Source organism: Meriones unguiculatus, chromosome 3 (assembly GCF_030254825.1).
Source record: "Meriones unguiculatus strain TT.TT164.6M chromosome 3, Bangor_MerUng_6.1, whole genome shotgun sequence".
Classification (NCBI taxonomy): domain Eukaryota; kingdom Metazoa; phylum Chordata; class Mammalia; order Rodentia; family Muridae; genus Meriones; species Meriones unguiculatus.
Window position 1 is genome coordinate 187,332,159 of NC_083351.1, and position 16,137 is coordinate 187,348,295.

Sequence of the window (16,137 nt, forward strand, 5' to 3'; positions counted from 1 at the left end):
AATGATTTTGTGAAATATTTGAGAAAGGAGGGGCTATGTTACAAAGTATGTAAGGACAGGAAAGGCTTTGAGAAAATACTTTGTACTATTATCTCATTGTAGAGATGAGTATATGGAGCCTTGGACTTAGCCAATTGCATTTCATAAACAAAGCATTGTAGTGTCTCTTGTTCTTATATGGAATGTTTCTCAAGAGCTGTTTAAAGACTGTTTTAATGCAAGATATTTTCAGAGCAGAGAAAAAATGTAATGGCACTATTGGTATATGGTTTTAGTATACGTTTAAAGTATAATTTCATACCTTCTTACTTTTCTGTAATTAACACTATGCCATTAACTCCTTCAGCTAAAAGGTGATTGTGCTATTAATATCACTTATAAGTAGATACTAGCCATAAATTAAAGAATAACCATACTACAATCCACAGACCCAAAGAAGCTAAGTAACAAAGAAGTGACATGTGAGTGTCACAAAGGTGAAACAGAATAAACTAGGTGCTGGTGAGGAGGCAGAAGTGGGGAAGGGACATGATAGGGTAGAGGGTGGGGATGGGAGCAGTAGGGATCCGGTGTGGGGAGGATGGAGGGAGGGAATACTTGGGGAGACAACCAGAATCCAGGGCACCTCTGGGAGGAGCTACAAACCTAGGGCAATGAAAATTCTCAGAAACTTATGACATTGACCTAAGATACCTAGTAATGGGGGTACAAACCCTGAATTGGCCATCTTCTATAACCAGGCAAAACATCCAGTGAAGGGATCGGGGCACCAATCCAGCCAAAAACCTTCGAGCTACAGTTTTCTCTGCCTACAAGATATGTTGGCATTTTGTTCCGACGACAATGTCCTTTGCTTTACAGAAACTTTTCAGTTTCATGAGGTCCCAGTTATTGATTGTTGCTCTTAGAGCCTGTGCTGTTGGTGTTCTGTTCAGGAAGTTTTCTCCTGTGCCAATGAGTTTGAGGCTCTTCCCCTCTCTTTCTTCTAAGCGATTTAGTGTGTCTTGTTTTATATTGATGTCTTTGATCCACTTGGACTTTAGTTTTCTGCAGGGTGGTAAGTGTGGGTGTATTTGCATTTTTCTACATGTAGACATCCATTTAGACAAGGCGACTACCTACAGATTGGGAAAGAATATTCACCAACCCTATATTTGACAGAGGACTAATATCCAGTATATATAAAGAACTCAAGAAGTTAAAAAGCAACAAATCAAGTAATCTAATTAAAAATGGGGCACAGAGCTAAACAGAGAATTCTCAATAGAGGAATATTGAATGGCAGAGAAACACTTAAAGAAATGTTCAACATCCTTAGTCATAAGGAAAATGCAAATCAAAAAGAACCTGAGATTTCACCTTACACCCATCAGAATGGCTAAGATCAAAAACTCAAGTGACAACACATGCTGGAAAGGTTGTGGAGAAAGAAGAACTCTCCTCCACTGCTGGTGGGAATGTAAACTCATACAGCCACTCTGGAAAACAATCTGGTGCTTTCTCAGACAACTAGGAATAGCGCTTCCTCAAGATCCAGCTATACCACTCCTGGGCATATATCCAAAAGAGGCTCAAGTACACAATAAGGACATTTGCTCAACCATGTTTGTAGCAGCCTTATTTGTAATATCCAGAAGCTAAAAACAGCCCAGATGCCCCTCAGTGGAGGAATGGATGCACAAATTGTGGTATATCTACACAATGGAATATTATTCAGCAATAAAAAACAAGAAAATCATGAGATTTGCAGGTAAATGGTGGGATCTGGAAAAGATCATCCTGAGTAAGTTATCCCAGAAGGAGAAAGATGCACATGTTATATACTCACTCATATAGATATATAACATAGGATAAACCTACTAAAACCTGTACACTTAAAAAAATTAATCAAGAGGGAGGACTCTCACTAAAATGCTCAATTCCTATCCAGAAAGGCAAAGAGGATGGACATCAGAAAAAGGAGAAAACAGGGAACAAGTTAGGAGTCTGACACAGAGGACCTCTGAAAGGCTCTGCCCCACAGACTATCAATGCAGATGCTGAGACAAATGGGCAACCTTTGGGCAGAATTCAGGGAATCTTATGAAAGAAGTGTGAAACAGTAAGATCTGGAGAGGACAGGAACTCCACAAGGAAAGCAACAGAACCAAAGATACTGTGCACAGGGGTCTTTCTTGAGACTGATACTCCAACCAAGGTCTATGCATGGAGATAACCTAAGACCCCTGCACAGATGTAGCCCATGGCAGTTCAGTATCCAAGTGGGTTCCATTGTAATAGGAACAGGGACTGTCTCTGACATGAACTGATTGGCCTGCTCTTTAATTACCTCTCCCTGAGGGGGAAGCAACATTCCTAGGCCACAGAAGAAGACAAGGCAGCCACTCCTGACGAGACCTAATTTACTAGGAATAGAAGGAAGGAAAAGATGACCTCCCCTATCAGTGGACTTAGGGAGGGACATGCATGCAGAGGGTGAATGAAGGGAGGGATTGGAAAGGGAGGAGGGAGGTAACCACAGGGGGGATACAAAGTGAATAAAGTGTAATTAATAAAGAAAAAAATGCTGGTGCAGAAATTGTGAAAGTGTTTAACAAATGACTGGTCCAGCTTGAGACCCATGGCAGTAGAGGAAGGCCATTTCCCACACTGTGTGGAGGGTCAGGTACTAGAGTCTGGATAGCCCAGAAATCCTACAATAAAACCAAACACGAATGGGAAAACGTCAATGAAATGATGCCTAATGTTATTCTGCTATACACATAGATTGGCATCTAGCCCAACTGTTATCAGAGAGGCTTCCCCGGCAAGTGATGGAAACAGATGCAGAGACCACAGTCAAACCTAACATAGATCTAAGAGAATTCCTTTAATGAGGGGGAGGAAAGATTGTAGAAGCCAGGGAGGTCAAGGATACCAAACACCCCCCCCCACACACACACACACAGTAACTGAAGCCCATAGGGGCTAACAGAGACTGAACTGCCAACTTGGAAACCTGCATGGGCCTGATCTATGCCTTCTGAAATGCTACTGAACATATGTCGCTTGAACTTCTTTTGAGACTCCTAACAGTGGAGGAAGAACTGTCTCTGACTCTGTTGCCTGGTTTTAGGACCCTTTACTCCATGCCGGGTTGCCTTGTCTAGCTTTAATAGGAAAGAAGGTGCCTAGTCTTTCTGCAAGTTGATATTCCCTGGTTTGTTGATATCCATGCAGGCTCGCCCTTTTTTGAAGAGAACTGGAGGAAGAGTGGATGGAATGGGAGAGAGGGGGCAGGGGACTAGGAAGAGAGATGAGAAGGGAAACTGCAGTCAGGATGTAAGATAGATAGGTAGATAGATAGATAGATAGTCTTCTTAAATAATTCTTTAAATGTAAGACATTTTCAGAGCAGAAAAAAATGTAATGGCATATAGAGATATATGCTTTAGTGTAGTTTTAAAGCATTACTTTATAGCCGTTTACTTGTCTGTCGTCAACCCTATGCCATTAGCTCCTTCAGCTAGAAGGTGATGTTACTATTCATATCCATGGTAACGAGCAGAATGCTTGGCACAGAAAATGGCTTGAATGCCTGCCTTATGGAAGGACATGTAAATGATTGAAAAGAAGATAGATAAACACTAGGAGTTAAGACGCTATTCTCAGCCTGTATCTTCCTTAAATTCAGCTTTTAATACATCCTGCCAATGAAGTAAAACATCCAACTTCCTGACTGAAAATTAAGTAATAGTTTCTTTCCTCCAATAACTGATGTTTCAGGTCGATATCAGAAGTAGGCAGACCAAAGTTCTATGTCCAAAAGTATATAAGATGATGCGAGGGTGTTTGCATGAGTACTTGCTTTTCTTTCTCTCCTCTTTATGTCTCTCGTTCTTCCTCCTACCTTTTTTTTCATTTTCTTTCATCTTTTCTTTCTATTATCAATTTTTTATAATTATGACTATATGAAGAGTCAAAAATTTAACTAAGACAAAAATCAGAGGAAAAAGAATGAAGAACATAATTTTTATTAACAAAAGATTTTCCTAAATATTATCATGTATTTACTGATGATTACTAATTTACAATTATCTGTTGACTCTCCCTACCATAAACACACACACACACACACAGAAAGAGAGATAGAGAGAGAGCTTAAGTTTGCCTTTAAGTAGGTAATGGAGATTAAGGCAAACTCAAATACATGACTCTACTGAGTTTCCATTCTGGCTCAAGATGTCCAAAAATAGTGATGTGCTTTTAGGAAATTCTCTGGCTTAGATTATAAATATCTAGTAGATTAAAAGGGAATTCTCATCACTTGAGCATGATATGCTATGAAAATATTCAGTATTGAGACAGACACCTTCTAGTGATTGTGTTCTAATCCAGGAATTAAGGAAGAGAAAATTTATCTATTATTTTTTTGCCTGAAATCTGAATAGTCATTTTCCTTGCTCATCTTTGTAATAGTTGTTCTCCAAGATTCTTTTTTTTTTTCACTTTAAATGAGTTTATTTTTTTTATTAAATTTTTATTTTTTATTTTTTTTCAATGCAGTTTATTCAGGAACCTTGAACAATCCTCGGACCCTGGGGAAAGCCAGCCCACAGCTTAAATAGCCTCTGGGTAGCCAACCCAGGCGTGCCACGTGGGCAATGCAGATAGGTCCACATACATGGAAGCAAGCCAGATCCTCAGCCTTAGCCAAATGTGGAATTGTTCGTGACAGAGAGCACTCACCATCGGGAAGGTGGAAGGCAGAAACCAGCTCCATCTTTAAGGCATAGCATTCCGCAGCTCTCTACAGTTCCCCCTTTTTGTTTTAGACGCATCAGGCAAGAGTAGAGGTCTGATCTCTGATATTAGATATAAATTGGGACCTTGTACCGATGTTCATTTAGGTGTCATCCACCCAAAGAGCATCAAGGAGTGCAAGAGGAAGCATTGTTCTACCTAAACTGAGCGCCAGTCATAAGAAAGAGTTAAACAAACAGAAAGCCAACCATCAAACTTTTAAATCAGTATCTAATGTCATGTGAGAAGCGTTAGATAGTAGATAATGCACCATCACTTAACACAGAATTTAAATAGGCAAGTGTGTGACATAGAGACTTGGCTTCCTCATCCACAAAATGTGTTATTATTACCTCCCACATTTAAGAACGTGTATTCTGAACTTTAAAGCATTATGTACAGTTGGTATATTTGCATATGAGGAAGAATCGGAAGTGAAAGAGGGAAAAATGAAGGAGGGTGTACTGCATGTTATTTAAAGGGAAAACGAGAAATTGTTCCTCCAAAATCTAGTACAAAATAAAGATTCCATTCTTTCCCCTTCAATTCAATATACTAAGGGAAGAAAATTAAGACAGTACTAAGTTAGGGGAATAAAATTACTTATGTTTTCAGATGATATCCTATATCTAGAAAACATGGCAGACTCAAAAAATTACCTTAAAATTCCTAAGTGAATGTAATAAATTTGCAAGATAAAAGATCAGCATTGAAAAGCCCACTAGCATTTCTATAAACTAATAATGAATTGCCCAAAAATGAAAATAAAGAAAACTATTACACTATAATAGCAAGAAAATGAATTAAAACTGAGGAATAAATTCAAGTAATGAAGTGAAATACTGTATATAATCACTACAATATATAAAAGTAGGGTAAAGAAAACTAGTTAAAGACCCATGGTATATGGAATCTATGTTCATCTTTTGAAAGGTTTAATATAAATTCATCATGTTGTCCAAAGTGGCATGCAAATTAAATGCACTTTCTACCAAGCCAAATTATATAAACTTATAGAAACAGGAAAAATAGATCTAAAACACTTATACAACTGCAAAAGTCCCAAATGGTGAAATCAATATTAAGAAAAAATAGCAAGTTTGGAGGCATCATAATTACTGGCTTGAAAGCAAATTACAAAGCCACAATGATCAAAACAACATAACACAGGCCTAAAAATCAGACATATAGAGCATTAACTCAGTCGACAGAAGTGCAGGCTTGTATACTCAGTTAACCTTTCAGAAAGGTTCTAAAAATAAGCAGCAGGTAATAGGCTTCAGTGATCGGTCTGCCCAAATCTCTAGTGCCTTTTTTTAATGTTTTGATCATTTTTATTCCATTTTATATTTTTATTGTTTTACAATTTATTCATTACATATCCTGATTGAATCCCCCTCCCTCAACTCTTCTCAGTGCTGCACTCCCTCCCTCCTTCACCCTATAGCCTTCCCCTAGTCCACTGAAAGGGGGAGTTCTCCTCCTCTGCCATCTGCCCATAGTTTATCAAATCTCACAGGGACTGCCTGGATCCTCTTCTTTGGCCTGGCAAGGCTGCATCACGAGGGCCAAGTGATCAAAAAGGAGGCAATCTGGTTCATGCCAGAGGCAGCCCTTGTGGAGGCTGAGCTGCCAATTGGCTCTCTCTGAGCAGGGGCTGAGATCTGCTGTTACATAAGCAGAAGCTGAGGATCATGCAGTAATCACTGAGGTGACAAGGGATGAGCTTCAAGGCTGACCAGCTAAGGCTAAAGGTTTTTCCTCGACAGGCTGCTCACCATACATTTCCCATCAGTCTTTTCAGACTTTGGAAGATGACTCCCTAGGTTTAAGTTATCCGAACCTTATCTGTGTGACCTTCAGCAAACTAAGTTTCTGAGTTTCTAATTCTTCATGTGTAAAATGAGGTTGGAGATAGTAGTTAACACAAGCTTTGCAAGGAATGCTACGGCTGCATGTGCTTTACCTACTAATATCAGGTTAGTCCTCCATCATATTAGTGTCAATCATCTTTTTTAAAAAATATCTGCTGTCAAAAGACACACACGGTATATACTCACTCATATAAACATACAACATAGGACAAACCCACTAAAATCGGTACATCTAAACAAACTAAGCAAAAGAGAGGACCCTAACTAAAACGCTCAATCCCCAACCTGAAAGGCAAAGAGGATGGATATCAGAAGAAGAAGAAAACAGGAAACAACCTAGGAACCTGCCACAGAGGGCATCTGAAAGCCAGAAGAAGAAAACAGGAAACAAACAAGGAACCTACCACAGAGGGCATCTGAAAGCCAGAAGAAGAAAACAGGAAACAAACTAGGAACCTACCACAGAGGACCTCTGAAAGCCTCTGCCCTGCAGACTATCAAAACAAGATGCTGAGCCTGATGGCCAACTGGCAGGCAGAGTGAATGGAATTTTATGTAAGAAGTGGGAAATAGCAAGAGCTGGAGAGGACAGGAACTCCACAAGGAGAGCAACAGAACAAGAAAATTTGAACACAGGGAACTTCCCAAGGACTCATACTCCAACCAAGGACTATTCATGGAGATAACCTAGAACCCCTGCACAGATGTAGCTCATGGCAGTTTAGTGTCCAAGTGGCTTACATAGTAATGGGAAGAGGGACTGCCTCTGATATAAACTGATTGTCCTGCTCTTTGATCACCTCCCTCTGAGGGGGGAGCAGCCTTACCAGGCCACAGAAGAAGACAATGCAGCCATTCCTGATGTGATCTGATAGACTAAGATCAGAAGGAAGGAGAGGAGGACCTCCCCTTTCAGTGGACATGGGGAGGAGCATGCATGCAGAAAGGGGAGTTAGGATTGGAGCGGGAGGGGGAGGAAGGAGGGGCTTATGGGGGATACAAAATGAATAAAGTGTAATTAATAATAATAATAATAATAAAATAAAAAAATAAATATCTGCTGTCTTCTTGTAATTTACTCATTGATTCCTTCCTCAGTTAAAGAATTCCAAATGGCTTTGTTCTTGGAATCTACCCATTCCCATGTTTGTTTTTGTCTCAGGTGCAACATTAAACCTGGGAGAATTACATGGTACTGTGGTTACACTTCTAGAATACTCCTCCTGTGGAAACCACCATATTCTAGTGGGTTTGGTCACCAACCCTTTTTATGATAGTAATAGTAACAGTTTAAGATCTCATTTTGCTGCAGCTGACTGTATTACCACTTCTATGCCATACATAGGAAGAGCAACACAATTTCCATTTTCCTTTTGCTGGCAACTATGCATGGGCCTGGGTGTTGCAATGTCTTTTGTAAAGCAGAAGAACTCATTATACGGAAGCACAAGCAATCCTTTCATCTGTCAATTTGTGGAGGGTCAACTATTCTAGCACATTTATTCTGGACATCTGAAAGACTAGATGTCTAATGGCCCATCACCAATATTACAGCTGCTGTTCATTTTGTTATCCAAAAATCAGGCTATTCAAATACAATTACTGGGTGCCAGTGGACTATCTTGCATCAATGCAGTGAAAAGAATCCAGTATCAGTCTTCCAGTGCCAGCACACAACAATAGGTTCCATATTTACAGAAGACAGGAATTGGTAAGCACATTTAGTTTCACTTTCTCTTTCCATCATCAGACTGGTTCTGTGGGAGATGCAAAGATGATAAATTCCCTTTTATAAAGAGTGGAGGGTGGGATTGGGAGGGGAGGGAGGGGCTTATGGGGGGATGCAGAATGAATAAAGTGTAATTGATGAAAAATTTAAAAAAAGGGAAAAATATAATTTAAGAACCTTAAATGACTTTCAAAAGTGGAGGAAAACATGGAGTTAGTCAATTGGCATGGAGCACATCTCGCCCCTGGGGGCAATGGTCTCCTGAACCTACTCAGACCTCGGACACCACCACTGCTAGTTCTAGAACTGATGCAGGATGTTCCAACGAGGGGGTTAAGGCTTCTCATAATATTTCCTATAAGCCCACACCTGTTTGTTTATTTCCCCCATTTTTATTCATTATTAGCCAGATAGAGCCAAGTAATTGTGGTAATGATACTTGCTTTTTTGCCCAAAGCTGGAATGCTAGTAAATTTACTAGCTGGTTACTTGCATGCCTCGCTGGGTGCCTGTGCCCGTTGATGCCCCTCACGCTATGACTCTCTTCAGACAGAAAAGGGATCTTGGAACTACAGCCACCATTGTTACTGCCATCTCATTGGCGGCTGTTGGAGCTACCACCAGGGCATTAGCCATGAGTCATACTGGGCAGACTGCTCAGACCCTGAATAATCATTTAGCCAATGTAGCTCATGTCTTAGTTGTACAAAAAGGAATTAATGCTCAACTAAAAGGAGGTTTGATGGTGTTCAATCAGAGGATTGACCTCGTGCAGGAGCAAATTGATACCCTATGGCAAATCGCTCAACTTGGCTGTCAATGAAAGTATGCTGGACTTTGAGTCACTAGCATACAATATGAGAATTTTCCCTGTGCTGCAAATCTGTCTAAACAATTGTCGAGCTATATTTTAGGTAATTGGACTGGAGAATTCGATACTACGATGGAGCAGCTGAGGGTGGCCATTGTCATGGTAAATTCTACCAGAGTGGACACAGGACTAGCCACAGGATTATCATCATGGATTGCTGCAGCCATGAATCATCTGAAGGAATGGGCGGGCATGGGAGCGTTAGCAGGCCTTCTGGTTTTGGTCACGTTGGTTTGCCTGTGGTATATATGCAAGATTAGAGTCTCACAACAGCGTAATGCAGCCATGACCATTCAGGCCTTTATAGCCATTGAAACAGGACAGTCTCCCCAAGCATGGTTGGCTACCATAAAAAGCCAAAATGTTACACTCAGGATGCGAGGCTAAGCTCTGCACTCAGGGTCAGCCGCTTTGGACCCAGAGAAGAGCAGGTCTGATTGCATGCGGGTTGATGCCCCAGGTCCCGCCTCTGAGAAAAAGGTATCAGACGGGTCTGATGCTCTTTGGGTGGATGACACCTAAATGAACATCAGTACAAAGTCCCAATTTATTTCTAATATCAGAGATCAGACCTCTACTCTTGCCTGATGCGTCCAAAACAAAAAGGGGGAACTGTAGAGAGCTGTGTAATGCTGCGCCTGAAAGATGGAGCTGGTTTCCGCCTTCCACCTTCCCGATGGTTAGTGCTCTCTGTCACAAACAACTCCACATTTGGCTAAGGCTGAGGATCTGGCTTGCTTCCATGTATGTGGACCTATCTGCATTGCCCACGTGGCATGCTGAGGTTGGCTACCCAGAGGCTATTTAAAATGGGCTGGCTTTACCCAGGGTCAGATGATTGCTCAAGTTTCCTGAATAAATTGCACTGAAAAACAAACAAAAAAAAAAAAACAAAAAAAAAACAAACAAACAAAAAAAAAAAGAAAGAGTGACTGAGGTTCAGGAAGGATTAATCACTACTCAAAGATCTAAGGCAAAATGGAATAAGACTCAAATATAAATCTTTTAGAGATTGAGTTGTGCCCATGTCTTCTTATGTTTTGTTCTTGTTGTTGTTGTACTCAGTAACTGTTATCATTAAATAATATTTGTACCCTAAAAGTATCATGTACTGGGGGCATAATACCTCACTCACATACCCATTATTATGGTGTTTAGAAAGTGTAGCTACAACAGGTAAGGCCTAATGAGGAACACTGAATTCATGGAGACTCAGTAACTGAGAAGAATTCATGCTTGTCTGCAGGAAAAGATCAGTTATCAGGAGAGTAGAGGGCAAGTTTAAGTGTTTCAGCTGACTATTCAAGGGACCCCAGGTGACAGCAGTCTTCATAAGTATTCCTACCATGATACAACCCACCGCACTGTCACATAGCTAGAAGACAACTGTCAGGACCACGTTGATGTTGGTACCAGTTCTTAGAATTCTAAAATGATAAGCTAAATAAACCTATTTCTGGCATAAAGTATCAAAATATAAGTATCTGATGATAGCAGCAGAAAATGGAGTAAGACGCAAAATTCAGGGTATTCTCCCATGTTATACAATCAATTTAGGACACCATTTCACTAGTGAGGTAACCCCAACTCCTGTACCCATGCCATGTGCTTAGAATGAAATTTCCCTAGAATCCAAATCTCCCAGTCTACTCTCACTCAGTGACCTTCACCACCATCCTCTGGCAGCTCCCTAATTCATCTCTTAGCTACACGTGAACATGTCATCTCCCTAAGCCTTCTAATTCTGACATATATCAAAACATTCCAATTTCTGGTTTAATTATCACAGCACCTGCTCTCCCTTTAAGAACTTGATGCCTGTGACCTTCCTTCACTCTGTATCGTGTCTACAATCTTCACCTCCCTTACATCTGACTTGCTCCAAGAATCTAGCCATATGTTTATTTTTGCCAATACCCTTTTAAAATTCATTTAATTGAATATATTCTGATATTTATTTATAATCATTATATATAACCACCTCATATAACATGTATGTACTTCTGAATGGCTAAATCAAAATAATTGGCATATACATTGCCTAATATAGTTATTTTAGATAAAAACAGAAGTTTACCTTTCTTTTTTTTTTTTTTTTTTTCTTTTTTTTTTTTCTTTTTTATTTTTTTTTATCAGTTACATTTTATTAACTCTGTATCCCAGCCGTGTCCCGATCCCTTATTCCCTCCCAGTCCCTCCCTCCCTCCCTCCCTCATCTCCACCGTGCCCCTTTCCAAGTCCAATGATGGGGGGGACCCATCAGAATGGCCAAGATGAAAAACTCAAGCGATAACACATGCTGGAGAGGTTGTGGAGAAAGGGGAACCCTGCTCCACTGCTGGTGGGAATGTAAACTGGTACAACCACTCTGGAAAGCTATCTGGCGCTTTCTAAGACAAATAGGAATAGTGCTTCCTCCAGACCCAGCTATACCACTGCTAGGTATATACCCAAAGTTTGTTCAAGTTTACCTTTCAAATGCGTTTCAAACATATAGTCCATTATTGTTAAATATAGGCATAACACCTAATAGTAGATTTTGGAATTCATTCCTTTTGTCAAAATTAAAATTTTTATCTTTGACAAAGAGTCTTCCAACACTCACATCCTCAGCCACTGGTAGATACCACTCTATTCTTTACTTTTATCATATTGACAGTCTTAGATTCGCATAAAAATAAGAATGTGTGATATTTGTCCTTCTGTGTATGCCTTATTTCACTGACTGGAATATCATTCAGGTTCATCTATGTGCTTACAAATCAGAGTATTAAATTCTTTTTAGAAATTACACTTGTATATCACATTTGCTTTATTCATTTGTATATTGTTGGACTCAAGTCAATTCCATATCCTGACTATGGTAAATAATGCTACAATGGATACAGGATTATAAATATTGTTTGGATATTCTAATTCACATTGTTTGGCTGCACAGATATACTCATTTATAGGATTTCAGTATAACACAGAGGTTCCAATTTTTGGCCAGTATTCTCCTTTTTTTTCACTTTTTATTTTTATTTTTTTATTTTTAGTTACATTTTATTAACTCTGTATCCCAGCTGTATCCCACTCCCTCATTCTCTCCCAAACCTTCCCTCCCTCCCTCATCTCCTCCCTGCCCTTTCCAAGTCCACTGATTGGGGAGGACCTCCTCTCCTTTAATCTGACCCTGTTTTATCAGGTATCTTCAGGACTGGCTGCAAAGTCCTCCTCTGTGGCCTAGCAGGACTGCTCCTCCCTTGGGGGATGAGGAGGTCAAACAGCCTGCCACTGAGTTCCTGTTAGAAATAGTCCCTGTTCCCCTTACTATGGGAAACCAATTGGTTACTGAGCTACCACAGGCTACATCTGAGCAGGGGTTCTAGGTTATATCCATACATGGTCTTTGGTGGAGTGTCAGTCTCAGAAAAGACCCCTGTGCCCAGATATATTTGGTCCTTGTGGAGCTCCTATCCTTTCCATTTCAAGTATTCTCATTCTCTTACCTAATTATCTTTCCATCTCACCTATTGGCAAGTCACTTTTTTGTAGAAACCAACACTCCCATCAACCATATTCTGTTATTAAAACTTTTTTGTTACTCTGGGGAAGAAAGCCTAAACTTCACAGTGTGTAGTCATTATAAATAAGCTTGTCACCAAACTTATCAAAGTCTTATTTCCTGAAATCTGTGTTTTCATATCTCCTAATAACCTTCCCACAGTCTGCAGGTACACAAATCCAAATATCTCAAAACAAAGTGTATTTTTTCTGGCTCTCCATAGCATCATTTTTTTTTAATCACAAAGAGCATTGAAACTATTAGAGGTACCCTAATTCCTCACCATGGAAATCTATTTTCTCTCCCTATCTCTCTCTCATTCTCTTTCTCAGTCTCTCTCAACTGAAACCCATACCTCCCTTGACTTATTCCTGTCTTCTTTTTCTTCTTACATGCTCAGGAATTGTGTTTTCAAGACTAACCTCACCCTGAGCAGCAAACTCAGTTTTTCCATTAAGTGCCTTGTTTCTCTCCAAGGCCAATTAAACGTCTCCATTTAACATCTCTACTTCATTCCTGGCTGTATGTCTTTAAAGTATAAAATCAAACCTTCTCATCTTTCTTTCTTATGTTTCAGCCACTGCAATCTAGCATCTGTCCTTAAAATTTTATTTAAAGAACTCTTGCCAAAATGAAGAGTTTTGTTAAATCTATAAGCTGGTCTTCAGTTCTTTCTTGGTATGGTGTATCAGAGCTCATGATGATTGGTTGCTCATTCCACCTCCTCTACATGTCATTTCATTTTAGTCTCTACCATATAAAACATCTATTTTTCTGTCATACACTTAGATAGCACTTTAACTTTCAGTGTTTTTCTTTGCTCATGTTAAACAGGATTTTCATGAATTAACATGTACCCAGGAGCTGTCATTAACGGCATGATGACTGTGAATATTATAATACGTTGCCCAGCTTTAGTTTATGAGTTTAAACCATTTCTACAACTGACTACCATATTTATATTTAGATAATCCAAATAATATAAATTCAAGTATTTTGAAAGCTGACTCATCATGTTCAAATATATATAACCTAAAAAAAAATCCATTCCCAGGTTTTCAATCTTGTTGAAAAACACCAGCACATACTCAGTTCAGCAGGTCAAAAGTGTTCACATATTTCCCACTCATTTGAGAACTAATGATTCATTGCTGAAAGTATAGTTTTGACATTCCTCTTACGTGTTAAGTTTTTGCTCTCAACTTCCATATTCAAGCTCTCACCAAATGCTAAACCTTCTGACTTCTTAAAGTTTCTCAATTGTTGAAGACATTTTTGTAAAACTGTTGAAATGACAAAACCTTACACATGGAAATCCCACAGCTATGGGAGAGTTTAGAGATGTAGTTGGTGAAAGAGAGGACTTACACAAGAAAGGAGTTACACAAGGTATCTTTGTGGTAATAAAACTGTTCTAAATCTTGATTGTGGCCATAGTGACATGTCTTCACAAAGGATAAAACAACATAGCACTATGCTGATATAAAGTATGGAATCTATTGGCTTGGCATAATATTTTTGTTATATAATTATAAGCATTGAGAAAATGTAGGCAAATTGCATACGGAACATCTTTACCATCTTGGAAACACCTTATCAAGTCATAATAGTTCAAAGAAATATGTTTGAAAAACATCTCAAGTATCTATTTCTTCTACTTAACCCCAAGGAACTTCTTTTTCTTTCTTTTCTAGAGAATACAAAACCATTTTGTAACTTCTTCTGACTTTCCTCCATCAATCCAGTGTATCTATTTGAATAAGAGTGAACTAAGACAGAACTAAAGATTATACCACATCAGTCAGCAACCTCTGAATGGTTATCTACTACTCTCAAGATACAGTTTCCATTTTTTTGCATTTAAAGATGGACACAGGGCATGCCAACTGTTTCAAGAAAATGAGTGACACTTAACCTTTATTGGGCCACAGGAAAAGCTCTACTTTGAGGTCATTCATACTCTCAACATCAGGACACACACGGCTTTGTTTTCAAAGATAAAATATCTTTGTCAAGTTTTACATAGGACAATTTAAGAATTTACAAAACTGCACAAAATGAGTGGGAAACCTAAAATGGGGAATACTGTATCTGAGAAAAAAGTGTGAGAAGCAGTAGTAGGTTGCTGTGCTACTTTGCAAATTAGATAAGAATAGTACTCCTTCTTTATTTTTTATGCATTATTTTTCTTCAAATGGCCAATTAGCATGTCAGGACATAAGTACTTCATTAAGTTGTTTTGTTCTAGCCACTTAATAAACATAGTTATTAGGCTTTCTTTGGCCTAGAGGAAACATACCAAAAGTTTAGTGAAGCAATAAGAATTTGAAATATAGTACAGAATCATGGGAGCTTTTGCCTTAAGCTAAGGTTCAAAGATTTTTATATAAAGTGCATGGGGCTTCATGACCTGACTGCTACTTAATAACTGCCAGCATACTAACCCATACTAAATTACTTGCAGACTACAGAACAAATCTTACTTGAGACTGCTTCAAACATACACTTTCACATGCATGTGTGCACATAAACACACACACACACACACACACACACACATCTGAAAGTTATACTTGATCTTTCAAAAATGATTTTGGAGTCCTTTGTTGACACTGTTGCCCTGTTCTGAGCACTCCTCAGACTAGTGGTCAGCTTGGCTGTCTCTTGGCTCTTCCCATTTCTTTAGTGTTCTTGATGGGTTACAACTGGTTTACAGTCACTAAAGACTACCATAGTATCTACAGATAGTATAGACTAAACAAAAGAGCAGGCATTTTTTTTCTTTTCATAAAGGAAAACAATCACAAGCTATCCTTCAACACTGAGAATCTCCTGTCATTTGGATTCAGTTCCCATCTTCTAATTCAAAGCACACTCCCCCATCAATAAGAAATAAAATGGCTGTCACACTAGAAGCATAAAGAGCTGTCACAACCTCTCAGGGAAAGAAGCTGTACCTTGCTGACCCTCTTTGAAAAATAAGCTTGCAATTGCATTAAGCAGAGTTATGCCCCCCACTAACACACACACACACACACACACACACACACACACACACACACACACACTTCACCCTGAGATGCTCTTGATTGCTGTGAAAGTGTACCATAAGAAACCTCCCCTGAGGCCTCATGTCTCCAGAGCACTACATCAAATATAACCTTGCAAGTACCATGAAGCAAGAATTGGAAAATGAGATGTCACAGATTGCCCCAAGTCACCTGGCCTAACTAATTAATCAGAAAATTGTAAATCATGGGATGTACAAAATATATCAAATTGATGTATGCATTGAGATAGCCTTAAGATGCCCTGTCATTGTGTTGGCCTCTGT

At 39.2% G+C, this 16,137-nt stretch overlaps 1 protein-coding gene across 1 annotated transcript in view; it reads right to left on the minus strand.

The window, feature by feature from the left end:
• The window catches only part of Brinp1 (BMP/retinoic acid inducible neural specific 1), a 202,845-nt gene that overhangs the window by 121,777 nt on the left and 64,931 nt on the right, over positions 1-16,137 (minus strand). The window lies entirely within an intron of this gene.